Raw genomic sequence first — 18,259 nt, forward strand, 5'->3', positions numbered from 1 at the left:
ATTTGTACTGCAGCATCCTGTCATGCTGGCTGGACTGGCTGCAGCTAAGGCAGCAATGCCATGGTGATTTGAGCTCTAGCCTCATGCCTTTTAGTCATCCAGCTCGCAGCAGGTCTCACCTACTTCTTCTCATGTCTCTCATCCCTCCTGCCTGTTCTCCATAGCCTGGTAGTTTTTATTTCCAGAATGTTTTACAGGCCAAGCCTTTACGGTCTCAACCGGACTCTCCACAGTAACTGCTGACACACAAGCCCCCTTTTCAGGGGCACTGTCCATCTTTGCTTTTGTTGGATGGCTTTGCCAGTGTGCCTGGCAGCTGTGGTGAGAGATGTGCTGGGGCTGCTCAGGCACCACAGGGTTTACATCCAATCATTTGTATTAAATAGTGGGATTGCAGAGCCAGAACCAGAGGCCAAACTCAAGTGACTTCAGTGAATGGGAGTTTTGTGATCACAGTTTGCTACAAGGGTAAAATAATAATGGGGTTCCTGACATTTTGCTGATGTTGTGAAGAGTATTATCTTTCACGAGAAAACAGAAAGAAAGAAAACAGAGCTCGGCATTACACTGCTGCATTAATTGGGGTGAACCAGAGTAATTTTATCTTGCCCAATACCAGTCACTGGTCATCTGCTCTTCAAATCTTCTTGCCAACTCTGCCACGTCTGTCACTGTTCATAGGTCTTTGAAACACAATGTGGAAGAATGAGAAAAACAGGTGATACAGAGGAAAATGTAAAATTGCATATCAGAAACTTGCCCTTCCTTTTCCTGGGGTGGGAGTATAGGAGAGGATGTTGAGGGGATTACATTCCTTCTCCTGATTCTCAGTATCCTCAAGTGCAAGGAGCACAGCCAGATCCTCAACAGCAGAGCAGCTGTGAGGGTACAATTCATTGTACTGTGCTCAAGTGTGCGATTATTTGCAATTAGCTGTCTATAAATCCAGCCGCCAGAGTATGATGGGACTTACCTGACCATTCCAAAAATATTTCAAAGAGCAGTGCTTATCACTGCTCCAGGGTGGAACAAGGATAATGGTAAGAATGTAGGAGTGGCCAATAGCAAGCCACTGCCAGCAAGCCCAGCACCGTGTCCCCAGCAGATGGCTGAAGGGAGAAGGAGGCTATTGAGTCTAATTAAGGTTGCATTGATGCCCATCTCTGACGGAGAAAACCAGCAGAAGTGGCTCAAGAAAAAACAGAAGGACCAGCCAAGCATATTGAAATGTTTAAACAAAAAACAACGCAGGAATTTATAGCTCAGAGGCCTCCCGGGGCCTTTGCACCTAAGATACATGGATGGATTTCACCTCCCTCGGGATGTCCAAAACTTATGGGAACCTGTGAACAGTTACGTTATGCCCATAATGTCCTCTCACAGGGAGATCCACAGGTTTAAATGTTGTGCTTCTGTATAAATTCTCCACTGTATAAAAATAAACCTCACTTTATTTTTCTTGAAACTAACACCCATTGGTTTTGTTTGAGTCATCTTATCTTTAGTATTAAAAAAGGGCTGATGGATGGTTCCTACTTCATCTTCTTTGTGTTGTTTGTGATTCATAACCCACTAGCATATCCTCCCGTCTGGTTTTTGGGTGAGGAGCTCTCTCTACCTGCTTTTTTTCTATGCACAGAAGCCTTTCTGTACCTTTGATCATGTTTGTCAGCCATCTCTGTATCTTTCTAGCCATAAAAGAATATTCCCTCTCACCTGTCTATAATATTGTGTAAACGCTAAGCAAGGCTGATGTGTTCCATTCATTAAGCCCACAGGAAATCCTTGGAGGTGTATGAACCCTACAACACTGAGGAGCACACAGACCATGTCCCTGTTCATGGGAAAGTGGATTCAGAGAAGATGGGCCACAGTGGAGATGAAAATGGAAGGAAGGAATATTTGTAGGACCAGAAAACAAGAAAATTCTCATCCCTACAGGTACAAAGCATCCTGTCGCAACCTGAACTGACCAGTAAGGAATTCAAAATTGTCTGTACTGGACACTGGAGAATGCCTGCTGAATCCCTTGGAGGGAGATATTTTAAATGTGGAAAGGCTTGGACACATTTTTAGAGTGACAAACCTTCTTTCTAGGGCTCCTTTGAATTGGAGATCAACCTGAGTCAAAGCCATTGTACAAACTCCAGGCGTGTGCAGTAAAATGTAAAGAGCCTGTGCTTATAGTTACAGGCAAGTCCAGTATTTAAGTGACTGCCTTAAAATCCCAGAAGGGCCTGGGTTGTACAAGGAAAGGTCTCCATGTGTGTGAAGTGGAGATTGATCCATGTCTTCATATGATGTGGTAGCCTGGATCCTAACCCAAGGTCTTCCTATATTCTTAGCATTGTCTTTGAAGGAGTGACTTTCTCCTTTTAATGGCTGTCATCGAAGCATACAGCTATAAAAGCTGACACCTTTATACTCAAATCATAGGGGTTTTTACCTCCTAGAGCTAGAAGAGGTATTTGCTGTTCAGGGTAGCTTTGCAGACTCCATGTGCTGTTGACACCATCATTAATGAACCACAGACTGAGACATCACAGACACTTCCTCTAATGCTGGCCCTGATTTTGCCTGCCCAGCACTGTATCTTGCACATATTTTGAGGATGGCAGAGATGCAAGTCCAGTCCATGCCTGAAGGAATTTCAATCTATGTCTCTGTCTTGCCAGGAGAGGTCTGTATTGACTGCTGTGCAGCTAGTAAAAAAAAAAAAAAAAGAGTGCAACAAAATAGTTCTAGGTCATTTGAGCATTTGAAGAGGAAAAGGGCTTTCTTAGGGAGCATTTTTTTGTACTCTTCACTCTCTGCTCTGGGTAGAGCTTAGTTGTACACTGGCTGGTACTGCTCCTCTTCTTGCACTGCAGGAGGAGCCCCAAGGCACCTGGCTCATAGGTGGACCCTGATCTAGCCAGGCAAGTCCTTCCCCAGAGCCCCATCAGACTGACTCTAGGAAGGTAGATGAAAAGGGTGCTATCAAAGAGGCCTGGTAGGAATTGGACAGGCCGGGGACACTGTTTGTGGTCCTCAGCCACCAGCCTGGATCTCTTCTGGCACCTTGGTTGCTGTTATTTCCTCCTTGGCTGCTTCCCTTACTATGACACAGAGATCAGCTAAACCAACTGTGTGGTTGTGTCTTTGTGCAATGAATATTGAGGCTTAATGACAAAAGTGTAGGCACTGTTGCCTTCAAAATGCATGGCTAAGATAAAAATGAAGAGGCTGAAAATGCAAAATAGAGGCAGCAAGAGAAAACGCAAGCACAGCTATGGAAGAAAGGAAGAATCTGTGCTCATAGCTCCCTATAATCAGATACTGTAATCTGTTCTTATTTGAGGGCCTCACACTCCAATGCAATGATCAATAAATATTTTAATCAACAAGTAGAAATCAGCACTGAAAGAAACCATTTGATAGTGTTTTCACCTTCTTCTGAGATTTTCCTGGAAGGCTGGGGGAGAGGAGTGGGATGAGTGAACATGGGATGGAGTCTGTCTAAGACAGCATTGCATTCTTTCTCAGATAATATTAAGAGTTCAGTGATGGTGTTTGAAACATCTGTTTGAGCCTCAGCAAAGGAAAGAATGTAGCACAGAACATTTTAATCATTCATAACAAATACTCCAAAGGTGCTTCAAGCTGTATGCAATGACTTAAACAAAAGGAGTGAGCAATTATAGTGCTTTACATACTTAGTGTGCCATGTAAACACCAGATAATTAATCTAAGTAATATCGTAAAGCAAATTAAACTATTTATCTTCTCAGAGATAATCTAGTAAGCAGTTTTTTTAAAAAATCATCTCCCTAATAGAATGATTATTTAAAAGGGAAACTGTTATGGTGTTTAGTTTCTTTCTCCAGAATAAAGACATTTTCTGCATTTCTACTATAGATGAGTGCAGAACACATGAAAGGGATGCATTACATTCATTTGGAAGGTTTGTTTTCTCCTTCAGTGTTACACCAACATCAGCTCATTTTTTTTCAGAAGCGTTGCTTTTTTCAACTGGTGTAAGCACTTGGAGAGCCGGAGTCCTAATTCCAGTGATTGCTCCTTTGGCTATTATCTTCCTCTTTCATATGCATACAAAAGAAGACTTCAACAATACACACAAAAATGTTCTGATGCTGAAATTGAGTTCAGCTGCCTTTCTATTCCCCTCCAACTGCTTTGCCTGAGCTAAACGAAGTAGGTTTTCGTGGGGCTGAATTCATCCAGCCTAGCTATCATCATCTAAAAACTGGGCAGGCATTTATTTCATGGCAATCTTCTAGCCTCTCTCAGAAGCACATGAGTGAGAGCATGAGCCAGAGCTGGCCATATTAATTGGAGACCACAGCTCCCACTGCCTCTGCAAACTCACACCTGTGCTTTGGCAGAGCCTTACATAGCTGAAAAAAGGCTTTGAGGATGCAGCCATATAAACTAATGTAAATACTATATAACAACTAATCTTCATTGTAGAGGAGGAAGTAATGCAGCTTTATGAGCAGGAAGGTCAAGGAATGTTATCCACTTTTACCCAGGAGTTTTGTGGTCTCCATTTACATTTTATCTATTTGCTTTTCTATTGACACTGGCTTGGGATAGAGGAAACTCATGTAAAGATCAGAATGCTAGTCAAGATACTGACAAAGGAAGGAAACGGTCGTTGATTACAAGGGACCTAATTTGGCATTCCTCATGGAGCTCCCTGCCCCACCGCAAAGCTCCCTGCCCCACTGCAAAGCTCCCTGTCCCACTGCAGAGCTTGCTGCCCCTTTGCTGGCTGATTTAGGTGCCTCAGCACTGCAGAATGGAGCCTGACACTAGCCCAGGACTGGCAGTGAATGTCTAGTGTAGCTTGCAGACTACCCATTATAACCACATTTGGGTAATCTCAACTGCAATAATTAGTCAAAGTGGTTCTGATCATTCAGAAAAGAGCTGGGTTTGAACCACAGAAGCATCCCCTGCCTGTCTGTTTGCTGATCCCACAACAAAAGGGAAAGCAAGAAGGGTTAGATGGGAAGTCTGTCTCTCCTGTGCTCCCATCATCCACCCCCAGTGTTTCACCTTCTGGAACACGTTTTTAATATAATAGGACATAGAGAGAACAGCAACAGGTACTTCTAATGATTCTGATCTCATGAGTGTTCTTACTAACTGTCCATCTAACAAAAGAATAGATTTACATACCACTGTAGATCCATTATATGAGTACATATGCAGGCAGTCACACACGGTTGTATACTAAGAGCAAACAGCTTCTGTAGTAGAACTGGATGTTTTTTAAATACCCATTTCCTGAAAAGTTATGATAATGTGCTCTGTAAAACATGAGAAAAAATCCTAGACTTCATGATTCTGAAATGTAAATGTAGAAATTAAGAACAAGGTAAAAAAATTGCATAGGATTTATAAGTAACTGGAAAGTTATTTTGCTTTAGAAATTGGCACTTTAACAGATAACCACCTGGGTTTAGGATATGCACTGATGTATAACTCAACACTCAAGATTATTTTCTATCAGTTCTGGTTTGATTTGAAGATTCTACCCTCAGTCAGGGGTCTGAATGTTAAAAGAACTCCAGTTGCTTCCAGTTTCAGATTTATGTCCATGAATCAGAGACTAGAATCTGGTCTTGTCTACTTCCATTACAGAAGTTAGGGAAATGACAACACTACCTGCTCCCTCATGCTCATTTCTGCTCTTGAAGTGTAACAGTAGGGAGTTCTCTTCTCACACAGAGAAAAGTAGGAGCACTAGGCTGTAGTATGGGTTGAGTGAATGGCCCACCAGGAGAGAGGCTTTGACCCTGCAAAGTGTTTTCTACACTTGGGACAGATAAACTTTCCCATTGACGTATGCATGTGTGTGCATGCACACACACAGAGCCAGCCAAAGCCTCAGGGACATTTGCCACCATCCTGTTAATAATTATTGAAGCAGAGCTCTATTCTTTGAGATCTCTGACCGGTTTTGCAGCCCTGAAGGGTTTATTGCAGCCAACACAGCCTTGGCCAGTGTTTGGATTGTGTGCTGACAGCCAGCCAGCTGGCTGTGGTTCAGAGCTCAGTGATATGGAGTGTTGAAGGACTGCCCATTTGTACTCCTTGGCTTCTTGGAAAAATGGAGCAACTCTGGCTTCCATCAGCCAGGGAGGAGCAGGTGGCGTGTGGGGCTTGGGCAGAGGAAGAAGTAGCCACGTGAATTTTCCTTGAGTGATAAAGAGGTCACGTGGTTGTTGTGGTTGCAAGACCATGGACTCAGGACTGGAGAGAAGTCAGGTTAAACGGGATAGGGGAAGGATTAATTTTATCTTCAGTGAACTGCTCTGAACACACAAAATCTCAGGCTCAAATCGTACATGATTCCCACATACAGAAAAGGCTTCTCTCAGAGGTCTTTGTTTAAGTCCATTTATTTCCTTCCTTTTTTTTTCAGGACTCTGGAAGCTTTTCCTGAAGCCTTTGATGATTTGCTGAAGCCTTGAACTTCAGCAAGAAGTTCATTCAGTCTTGTATTGATCAAAAAATTTAAGTACTGTCCTATTCCCGCTCTCCTAAATTGTAAATTATTTCAAACAAAGAGGAATGAGAATGATTTTGCCAATCATTTTGATTTGCCAGTAACTTTCTGGCTCCTGCCTGTCCTTTCTGGTTGATGACTCTTAGGATAGACATCTGCTTCAAATCCCATGAAAGTAAGAGAGCAAAAAATTCTGTAAAGAAGTGGAATTGGGAGTTCAGACACAGTACCCTTTCTGGGTAAGAGGTCTGTGACTAGATAGCCTGTAAAGATTCCTTCAAACCTGAACTATTCTGTGGGTCTTGAGCCTATGAGAAGCGTGTGAGTGCTCACTCAGAGAAGCTCCTCTTCGGAACATACTCCTGAGAAGATATAAATAAAGAAAGCAGTCCCCTATTTTCATTACTTGAAACTCATGAAAATCCTCTGCGCTAGTTCTAAGAAAAGGCACCAGCCATGCTACATAGAAGGCATCTTTATCGGGTCGGAGAAGGGTGCAGAAACAGCTATCTCCAATACAAGAGTCTGCCTGCCCTTCTGAAGAGCATGTTTCCTCTACTCTGACTAGCAAGAAAGGTGTTCAGGCCAAGAGATTTATTCTTTTACATTTACCAAGAAGGCGTTAGGAAATGGAAGGATGTTTACTTCCCACCATCACCCAGTAACATATCAGCAGTTTTTGTCACATCTTCACACATCCAGATTTTATGGCCCACTGCCTTACATGCCACTTACATAAGGCACAGAGTCATGGGTGAGCATGAGCGTGTAGTAACAGTCAGCAAACCAGGTATCAATACTCGCAAGGCCTTCAGCTAGACCAGACAGACTCACTTTCTGCTTGAGTTTGTCAAATCCCTGTAGAAGTTTCCATAGAACACAGAGGGCTGCATAGAGCCTGATCCTGGCTGCTGAATTTCACTCTTCCGTGGGGCTGGAGCTTATCAAAAGGGTTTGTCTGGTTCCAGGAGGCTGAGCCTTGCAGATAAGTCTGTGCTACAATCAGGTTGCTATCTACTGTGGTCCTTCTTTCTTTGAAACACAGAAAGGCATGACTTTTTCTTGACACCAGGAAAGGGCTCTATTGATTTTTCTGTGTATGTGAAGCAGTGGGATTTTGAATCTCCCCTGCTGTCTCACCCATTCAAATTCAGGCACTTTGCAGAAACAACAGTTCTATGCAACATGAAATTTCTTGGCACTAACTGGTACAAAGAATGCTGTGCACTCTTAACAAAAGCCTTTTCATAAGTTACATCCAGCTTCCTTGAGCATAATCTGAAAACCTTTGAAATTTGGAGAGCTGAATCACTGTGGTTGCATTTATCCATAATCTTCTTCAGCATTGCTCAGAAGTTTGCAGCAAGCAAATTTTACTTATTAGGGATAATGAACAAATTTCACACATAGTTCTGCTCTTTTTTACCAACTACATCATAGACAGTCATTCGTAAGGTAGAAAGTAGGCAGGTTCAGTAAAGGCTTATTTTACTGCAGTCAATAAGATCTGAAGGCATTGTGTGCCCAGGAACAAACAATTTGGGGAAATTAAGAGTTGTTTCATGAATGCAAGTGCAAAGTTCACTTCCAGTATCTCACTGTGGCTTCTCTGGTGCCTAAGAAAATGCAGCCTGTGTCCAGTGAAGGTGTGAAGAGTGTAAAATATTCTCCCACTGAAGTAATGTTTAGATCTTGAAGACAGAGCTGCTTGATGAGTGGAGGGAGGGTGTTAGTGTGCACTGAAGGTGGTCAGTGGCCATACACTTCTCTGTAGATTGTCTTTTGGGGGTTTTCCTGAAGATCAGCAACCCTTTTCTCAGAGGGGAGACATCCTGTTCACCCCCATGGGACAGAGAAGTGAAGTCTCTAGAGGCAAAAGTCTCTGTGGGGACACTTTCCCAGTTCTGACTGCAGGAAATGTCTGTTTTTTCTACTAACATCTGATCTTCATCCTGTGCAAGAGCAGAACAGAATGTGTCCACCTTGAGCTGGTCTAAACAGAGAGCACTGCATCCTCTGCAAATGTCCTCTAATTCTGCTTTTAAATGAACCAGTCCTGGAAGATTTGTAAACCCTGACTCACCTGGGCTACCATTTGGTGGGAAATCACACCATGTTGATTCCAGGCACCTTAGCCATCTCCATGTATCTTTTCCTAGGATTTGGCACAAAGTCCCTCTTAGCATGTAGCAGAAGACAATCTACAGCGTGCTGAATTTTAGAGGGTGTGGGGAAAGCAGATTTGCTCTTCCCTTGATACAGATCTCCATGGAGGCAATGATGCCACTGGCACATTTTACTAGTGGGGGCGATAGCACAGGACGGCGCACATGCTTTTCTCCGACCCCAAGAAGGGAGAACTTACCTACTGTGAAGTTACACACCCCAGTACAGAATGTGCAGAGATGCACTTACATTTCTTCTATACGTACCCAGCTTAGTAATTGTGATGACCATGGTGGCTAAGGACAAGAAGATTATGAGAAATTCAGACTCCTCTTCGGGGCTACCAGATATTACCTCCTTCCTCTGCTGACTGCAACACTTAAAATAAGAGTGTGAAGACTTTAAGGACAGAGAGCAGGAGAAAAGATACTGGAGACATAGGCCTGCCAGGATTTTGGAAGGTTGCAAAGAGAAACAGAAGAACGAGAATTATAGAATTGGAAAAGTTTGGAATAGAGTGAAAGAAAGAGAGGAGAGCATAAGAGTTAACTTCAGTAGCAGTTTCCTTTGAACAGAGGGGAAAGAAGAGCTGAAAAGAACAGAAATGAAGAAAAGATAGCAGAGTCACTAGTCCTCTGATTTATAGGACTCGCAAAAATGCTTAATCACACAGCATTTTCACTTTCTAAAACTGCCCAGTCATGGTGCAGAAAGCATTCGTGCTATCACTGTGCAGTTTCATGCAGGATCCCTCTCATTCCTGGCACAGAGTGCAGAGCTCCAGCAAGCACCTACACTGACTCTGCACCACAGCCTCAGCATCAGCCTTTCTGCTGTGGTCAGAAGGCATACTGATGCTGCAGGCATGTGCAGCCCAGGATTCATATTGATTTAAATTAATTTTTTCAGACATCTTGCTCTGCATGCAGCTCTTTGTGCATGTCTCATCACTGTGGTACCCAGAATTTTTTTGTGCAGATAATTTAACATGATGTTGTGGGCTCACATCCTACAGTTCCCCAGTGGAAGACCGTGGTTGGAGTTAGGCTGTTTGGAGCAGGGGGCTCCTGTCCTCCTAGTTTAGTTGATCCAAATCCTTCTTCCAAATCCAAAAGCAAGCCCTGGAACAGCAATTTCATGTCCTGGGGTCACTGTCTGAGCACAGAGGCTCACTAGAAGACCACCCACGCAGGGTGCTGGACATTGACTTTGCACCAGTGCGTATGAAATGCCGCATCGTCACATTTCATGCGACAGAGTAATTGCATTGCCTGTATGCCTCTGAGTGGCGTTAGATAATGTGTGAACATTTAAAAGACCTTTTTTTCCCCTGTAGAACACCACCTGTTACAGGGATAGAGCAAGTTCACATAATTAAGACACGCTACAAAGCTGCAGTGGTTGATCAATCAGCTGATTAATTGCATCTGACTGCTGCAAGCAGAGATTCTTCTGTCCTGAGTTTACATGCAAGGAAGTGAGAAGGAGAATTAGGTCACCTAAATGGCATGAGGTACAGGCTAGCCAGAGCAACCAATCACTTCAGTCAGTTACCTTCGCTATCAGGAAAATACAGACAGCTCTCTGGTACCCTTAGAACTTTTATCCAAGATATTGCATGTGAAAAAACATTTAGAAGTATTTTGTGTATTTGATATATTTCTAAAAAGTAACTGCTATTTTATCACCCAATCAAGGTGTATATAGTATTGATTTATTACTAAATCTGAAATTTATTACAGTTTTGTGGTTATACGAAGGGCAGAATTGGTACTTTATTACTGTAAGCAACTGATAACACATACCTAATTAAGCTATCATTGTATCTATCTCTCTTGTTGGGAATTGTTCCAGCCTCAAGTTCTTGCTAATACTGAACAGTTATTATTAGTGACATCAGTGACCTGAAACAAGACCGAATTAACAGGTAGAGAACTTTGTGAATAAATCATCTCAGAAAACACAAGCAAATTTTAAAAAGACCTGTGGGCCATGTGAGTGGCCAGATATTATTCCATGTTTCTGAGATAGGATAGAATACTTTCAGTTGGAAGTGACCTACATGTTTCAAGTAATATTTCAGGGGTTATTTTGTGTCTTTGCTGAAAAAAGAACCCGAAGGAAGAGGGAGTATGCATGAAAAATGTGGCCTTATGGCACCAAACGGAGAAGGATTTGTTCTTGGTGCTAACCAGATGTGGGGCTTTGACTTGTGAACATGGATGTATTTTGTCATTGCCCTTCCTGTGCATTGAGAAAAATCAAGATTTTGAATCCTCTAAGTGAATAACAAGACTGCAACATATACACACCTGATCCTAGCAGAAGTTTACTTTTCCAACGTCATCTCCCACAGCAAAATTGTTCCAAAGAACAAGAAATATCCTAAGGAGTGATCAACGCGGTCCTCTTGTGGTATGGGTATTTAAACTCTGGCTCAGTAAGACCATGGTGCTAATGTGGACATTGTGCTTCTGAGAGGTGCTCTATATTGCTGAACTAAGTGAAAATCACTCCACAGCACCTGAGTATGAAGAAATTCTTGAGGATTAGTTGTTTCAGGGTGGACACTGGAGCCACCTCATTTTCTATTAGAGATTCAGTCTTTTGGAAAAAAATGTGAAAAAAAATCCCATAAGCACAGAGGGCATACAAGGCAGGCAAATTTAGTTTTCTTATAAAGAAAGTAAGGAAGAGGCAGGAACTGTGACTTGTCCAATGTCAGAGATGCAGTACCTGGGGAAAGATATGAACAGAAGGTGGGTTTCATTATTTCCCACCTCATGTTCAGCCACAGAACAAAGTTCAAAGAATCTCACAAAATTAATCAAGGTTACAAATAAACGGACCATAAATATTTTGCCTCAGACTTCCAGTTCTTCCTTACTCTAGAAAAAGTCCCACCACTGATTTGTAGATAACTTCTTCCTTCTGCAGTTATAACTTTATTCAGTTCCTCTTCTCCTCCCCTCTTTTCCCTCCTACTCTAGAACTGGAGAGTGGGAACGGAAAATGGTGAAGGCCAGTACCTGCCACACAAACTCAGCAGGCACCAGGGCTGGTGAAAATTCCCTTTTCCCAGCTTTTATGGCAGGGTGCATTCAGTGCTTGTGTTTGCTTTTTAAATAAAGGAGCCCTGAGTTTAGAGGGAAGACCTTCCCCAAGAAGCTGCTGACTCCTGAAACGCGATGTCCTGCTCCTTATCGCACCAGTTTATTACAGGTTTCATAAATGTTTTATGAGACATTGATGACTGCATCGTTGAGCAAGGTGGTGGCAGCTGCCTCCAACTTTGTACATTGTTGACAGAAGATCAAAGACCAGATTTACCACCCTGATAAGATCAGATGGATAAGAATCCTGAACTGACTTTTCCCCCTGTTTCCTGCATGGACAACCACATTGCAGGGTTTATTGACAGATTCTCAGTCCTGAAGACCTTGTTTGGACACAACTACTTTGGATTTCTACACTTCTTTCCCTGGGCTTAGAGGAGATTCCTTGAAATGGGCAGTAAAGTTTGAGACTATTGTTGATTTAGTGCTTTGACTGAAAACCCTTTTTCAGAGATTTTCTGGACAAATAAGCACTGAGGAGATCATTGGTCTTGGTGGGGTCAGGTTGATGGGAACTGCCATGTATTGCCAACTTCCTAATTTGTTAAGGCTCTGGTGCACAAGGTCTCTCTCCAGCTGTTGCAGAGCTCCAGCCCACTCCCATATGCCATCCTGTAGGCTAGGGTCTGCGGATCAGTGGTGCCCCACCAGCTGATTCTAGCTGAGGCAGCAGCTGGGAATATGGGCTGCACAACAGAGGCTGGCCAAGTCTGTCATGCACAACACATCTGATTTTCTAACCATCCATCCTCCAGGAATGCCCTGGGGTTGGTCTGAGCAAGGGCTTGACACGTTGCTTGTCCTGCAGAAGGAGACATCTGTCCTGGGAATGTCCACCAGCACTTTCTGGGACAGGAGCAGTGACTCCTAGGCTGGGCACTGAGGGCCCAGGACCTAAAGGCTACAATGTGAGAGGGACACTCCTTGCCATGATACGTGCTGTGATTTAGAACATTAGATGTGTGAGCAAGCTAAAGAAAGCAGATAATAAAACAGCATTGCAATGTGTTTCAAAAATAACTAGAAGTCAGAAGTGCTGACTTCTATTACTATTTTTTTTGCTATAACTTTCTGGATTATTGTCAAAAAATAAAGTATGCCTCTCTTCCTTGCCCGGAAGGCAGAAATTGCTTTCAGAGCCACTTGGCCAGAGGAAAGGATGGTTCAAAGCAACAGGCTGGCCCACAGCACTTAAATATAGGCAACAGTATGAAATAAAGAGAGGTAAAGTAGGATATAGATTTCCATCATCAAGTTCTCAGAATGAGAGCCTGTTGTAAATTGGACAAAATCCATTTCTTCACTGCCAGTCATACCTGGCCAAAGAGTTCCCCTGATGCTCCTCTGCTTGTAGAGCAGGGAAGGTCAATTTGGCCTCATAAGGAAAGATTTGGATATTCTTGAACTGCTAAATGTCAAATAACAGTTGAGCAAACAAGTGACTTCCCAGGTTTGAAGTGCATAGTTTGCTGGGAACTGCCATCTGTTTTGAGCTACATTTTCTTCAGTCTTATTGAAAATTGAAGATTTATAAAACCTGCAAATATAAGTATTTATCCTCTGTCGCCAATGTCAGAGTCTTGCTCCTCTATAGCTCTAAGAAAGATACATCTGTGAAAAGGTAGGGCATGGTGACCATAAAACAGCCCATCAAGTGGAGACGGTTGTGCTTCATGCCCTCTTTGTGGAGGTGTAAGTGACTCCACAAAGTAATGGAGAATGAAAAGTCAAGCCTAGTGTTCTGAAGTAACTGAGGCACTCTGTTTTTAAAAAGAGCACATGGAAAAATAACACATAAAATCTATCACGGTTTTGCAGTTGATAATAAGAACAAATACCCTAATATACAGTTAAGTAATCATTTGGCTTCCAGTTACTTAATCCCCGTGCTTGTTTGCTGCTATGGGAGGGAGAGGTAAGACTCTGCGTGGGGTTTGGTGGTGCAGTTACCTTTCCTGTACAAACAAGGGCACCAGCAGAGCAGAGTTGATGGAACCACCACCAGCCCTTGTGCCTGGTCCCACCATGTCCCAGGCATCAGTCAAAAAAGCAATGCTGGGGCAAACCACTGCTCCCCATGGGTCATGGAGCCCTGATGCTGCTTGGATTTGCTTCCTCTTGCACAGCATAAAAGCTCATTATTGGGGGTGGGGGGGAGAGGGAAATAGTAGGAGAAGCAGCACTGTCTGGGATAGGTCTGGCAGGGAGGGAGGACAGACAGCAGAGCTGGTGTGGAGGCAGCAAGTGTTGCCTTTTATTGGAAGTGCAGGCAGGTGGACACGGATCTTTATCTTCTCCAAACTTGTTTTCTAAACATTATCAACTCAGATTACTGTCCACAAATTTCACTCCAAAACTTGAGTGTAATAGGCTTTTACAATGCAGTAAAGAAAGATATTAACTGGTTCGGGGATTGACTAGACAACCATTTACACCACTCTTTTATCAATATTGCCATAATTTGACACTTCTGAATGGAGGAGGATTGTAAAGTGCCTGCAGACCCTGTAAAACATATTAAATGGAGATTAGTCTTACTGCTTAGTTTAAGCCTAGTAAAAGATAATTAAATTGACTGATGCAGCTGTAAATCTCACTTTTATCAAATCCTTGCTCTCTTTGTCCTTACGATTTTACAGCATCATTAATGTTGTTGTGACAATATCATTAATCTCCTCTTGCTGTTCAGAAAATGAAAGGCAGCCAGCAGACACTATATAAATCAGCTCTCCTCTCACTGGCGTTATCTTTTCTCCCCTCTTGACTGTCATACAACTCAGATACACATTTTATTCCTGAGGTGATTTTATAAGCTGAAAATTAATTGTAAGTATACCATTCTGTTTCTTTCACTGCTGCTTGTCTGAAAAGGTTTTAATAGCTTTTGTGTGTGTGCGTGAAGCAGAAGGGGATTAGGAATAATTCATCCATGTTCTCCAGTGGTTTGTTTTGGTTTTATTCATTTAACTCTTTGTGTCAGCAGTACAAGACAAGAGACCATCAAGCCTACAAGTGGAGGTACACTGCTGTTTTGGGAATACTGGGAACTCCGGCTTAAGTTATCAGTGATGTATTTTTTTATTTTTCCTGGCTGGGAAGAATTAATTAGACAGGGGTGACTGATTCCTGGTTACGGAGTGAGGACTGGGGCTGATCTGGATATGGGCAGGAGGTGAACAGTCTGCGAGGGGAACTCATTGCCCAAGGCTTCGCACTTCTGCAGTCCCCAGCGGGCAGTATGGTTGTGGCAGAGAATTTAACTATATGGGCTCAGGCCAGCTATACTGCTTGGTCTCCAGGTTCTTTCACTGCGGACCTTTTTATATGCTAGTCTAGATGGAGCCACTGTATGTCTCATGTCATAGCTACAGAAAGCTGGGATGATGATAGGCATGGGATGCTCTAAATTCCTATGAAGTAGTGAAGATCCAGCAGGCTTTTAAGAGAAGACTAATAAAAAATCATCATAAAAGTGACCAAAATGCCTGCCCTGATGCTTCAGAGCAGGGACCAGAAGTTTTAGGGAAAACCTTTGAGGCATGCAAACCTCGTGAACTGCCTGAATGGGTGTCACACTGCCTCACCACTGTATCTCAACTCAGCATCTCCCCAAAATTATTCCAGCTTCCTTTCACTTTTTATGCTTTCCCCCCTCATGACTGTGTATGAACTATGCAGCCTGAATCATATGGGCTTTTAATTTCTAAACCACTTTGTTCTCCAGAAGAAGGTCACTCATCTACTTGAGATCTAACTGTGGACACTGAGTCATGTGCCTTAGGTTGGTCAAGGCACACAGAATCCCCTCTCTCAGTGTGAGATGGACAACATAGTCCCACCTCAAACAACAGGAGGCTTCAGATAAGTGAAGTTCAGATAACCACGCTGTCTGCCTTCTCCAAGGTCAGCTGGCTCAGCAGGGCTTTATCCACAGTTTTTACCTAGGATATTTACCCAGGACTAAATCCCTTCAAAGCTAGATTTGCACTCAGGCACTTCCCCTTGGGTGGTGGGTCTCATGACTGAAAATCTGTGAGGTCCTTCTGAAAAAAAATCCAACAAACCTCATAGTGTGACAGCCGACTGAAGTCAAGTGGCTCCTCCTAACAAGGGATGAAGTTTGCAGCTAGGCTATCCTCACTGGCCATTTTCTCTGGCTATCTGTATTTTCCTGGTTAATTCAAGGTCTGAGGCTGTCCTCCAGGTCTAATGAACAACTGGAACTGTGCTGTGCTTGGCTGAAGTCAATGAAATAAGTCGGGTATTTTAGCTCACTGTTTATGGGGGGAGAGCTTATGTAAAAAAAGTTTCAGAGTTCATAATGTCGTGTTTAAGTTACAGTGAAGCCTAAATATAGTGCTTTAATCATCAGCAGCTATAAATTCACTCCAGGATTTCTTTAACAATGTGGTTTGAAAGTCCAAAAGATAAGAAACACTTCGGCAGTGCAAATAGGCACAGAGCATGGGGTTTGCCCAGAGGCCATTACCCTAGTCAGGGCTGTGCTTACCTTTCCAGCTCCCAGGTAACTCAGAGGGAGAAAACAAGGAGATCCCTTCACCCTCAGCTCTTTCACATTATCGGAGTGGGTAACGTTTGCCCTCTGCAAAGATACAGGGCAGCACCAGCATCTCTTTTCTGTGTGGACCCTGCAGTTAAGCAACCAGGGTGATTCAGAGGTGGGTCCCCAAACTCTGCAAAGGGGATGGATTTATGACAAGAGTACATTAGGTAGCAATGGTCTGGGATGAAGGGGTGGTGAAAAGAAATGTGTAGTTTAGCTTGGGTATGCTGTGTGCTAGGTTTAGCTATATTCTTCTACAAGTGTATGTATAAAGGGGGCTCAATAATTTATATCTAGGAGCTGTGTAGTTAATGTCTGTCACGGAGTACTCTGTGATTGTGGAGGATTCATCTCGCCAGATGGCTGACTTCAGTCTTGCAAAATGTAGATATTTAGCCTTAAACTGATCACTGGAACAAGCAAGGGAGGTAGACAGGCATTTCCTGAGGACAGTTTATAAGAGACTAGGTTTAATAACCCCTTGGAAGTAACTAACTCTCTCCACAGACTACATAGATAGACATTTTACTTGGAGTAGATGTACGGCATAGTGTGGGTCCTGACAGCTAAAGAAATGACTAGGAAAGAGAAACCTCCATGAGCAAAACACAAGGACAACCATGCAGGACTCCCAGGTGTGGCACAGGCAGGTCCCTTCCTTTTGCTGTCTGCCAAGAATTTCTGTCACACATACAGACCCTGACTCACACTGCCTGGGGCACGCTGGGAAGGGTCCCTGAGTGGGCAGGTCAGTGGGACAGGAGATGGCCTCTTCCAAGTCAGGGGCTGGGTGTTCTCAAAGGGCTCTCACTGCTCAGAGACATCCTCTGAAGCCTTAGGGGACCTTCCAGCAAAGCCCAGCTCATTTTGCAGGTGCCGTGACCTCAAAAATCCCCTTTGCTGGGTCAGTAGGTGCAGATGTTTGAAAGTCCAAGGGCTGAGTTTTGCCAAAGTCCAGCTCTTTATGGTGCACAAAGGTCTGCTGCTGCAGCCGGGCGTCCTTGCTGCACCCAGGTGCTGCCCTGGCTCCAGTCAGGCAGAGAGAACAGAGCCCTCTTTGCCTTAAAAACCATTTGTTCCCAAGCAAAGCATTCCATTTTTCAAAACCTCCTATAAACCAAGTACCCAGCTGCAGCACTGGGTTGGGATGGCACCTGCAATGCTCAGAGGCTCAGTCTTGCAGCAGCTGGAGGGGCTCCAGCATCTGGTCCCAATCTAATGGCTCAGATTATCTGGAAACATAAATAGCAGAAGATACTGAGCGTTGTTACCCCTCAATAAAAGATGAACATTATTTGATTTTAATTATATTTAGTTCCAGTTGCTTCCTAATGATTAGCATTTGAAAGAGATGTCAACAATTTTTACTTTCTGTAAATGAAGGGTGATAGGATTTTATAGCAGAGTATAAAGATATCAGCTGGGAAATCTATGGCCATCAATGGCTTTATTTTTTCCCCTTTATCTATTGATATAGCCCTAATTTGACACTCGTCTCTTGAGGAAGCTTGTAAAGAGACTGCTGACCCTATAACGCAAGTTAAATTTAGATCAGTCTTGCAGCTCACTTAAGCCCAGTAAAGCGATAGTTAAATCTACTGTTGTGGCTGTAAACTCTCAAGTACCTGGATTTAGCTCTATTCCTGCCACAGGTGATACAGTTAGCTTTACATTGTCCTCTGTCCCAGGCCACTCCAGATGTGGAGTGGAGGTGAGCATCTGCCTGACCGTATTGCCCAGATGGTGCAGTCTCCTCTGGCCCATATACCCTTGTGAAACATTGGATCATCACTGCTACAAGTTGCTTCTGATTCTTGGCACAGATCTGCTATGACCATACTTATCTCTAAATTCAAACCCGAGGTTATAATCTAGGTCAAACCCATTCAGTTTATC

At 43.3% G+C, this 18,259-nt stretch overlaps 2 protein-coding genes across 2 annotated transcripts in view; one reads left to right on the forward strand and one right to left on the reverse strand.

Moving 5' to 3' along the window:
* USP12 (ubiquitin specific peptidase 12) overlaps nt 1-14,624 on the forward strand; it is a 75,930-nt gene extending 61,306 nt beyond the window's left edge. Inside the window, exon 10 of the transcript XR_011339652.1 lies at nt 14,613-14,624. The gene's annotated coding sequence lies outside the window, so the exon portion shown is untranslated. The remainder of the gene's footprint in view (nt 1-14,612) is intronic.
* The window catches only part of RASL11A (RAS like family 11 member A), a 427,718-nt gene that overhangs the window by 90,155 nt on the left and 319,304 nt on the right, over nt 1-18,259 (reverse strand). The gene's annotated exons all lie outside the window — the stretch shown is intronic.

This window comes from Phaenicophaeus curvirostris, chromosome 1, assembly GCF_032191515.1.
Source record: "Phaenicophaeus curvirostris isolate KB17595 chromosome 1, BPBGC_Pcur_1.0, whole genome shotgun sequence".
Taxonomy (NCBI): Eukaryota; Metazoa; Chordata; class Aves; order Cuculiformes; family Cuculidae; genus Phaenicophaeus; species Phaenicophaeus curvirostris.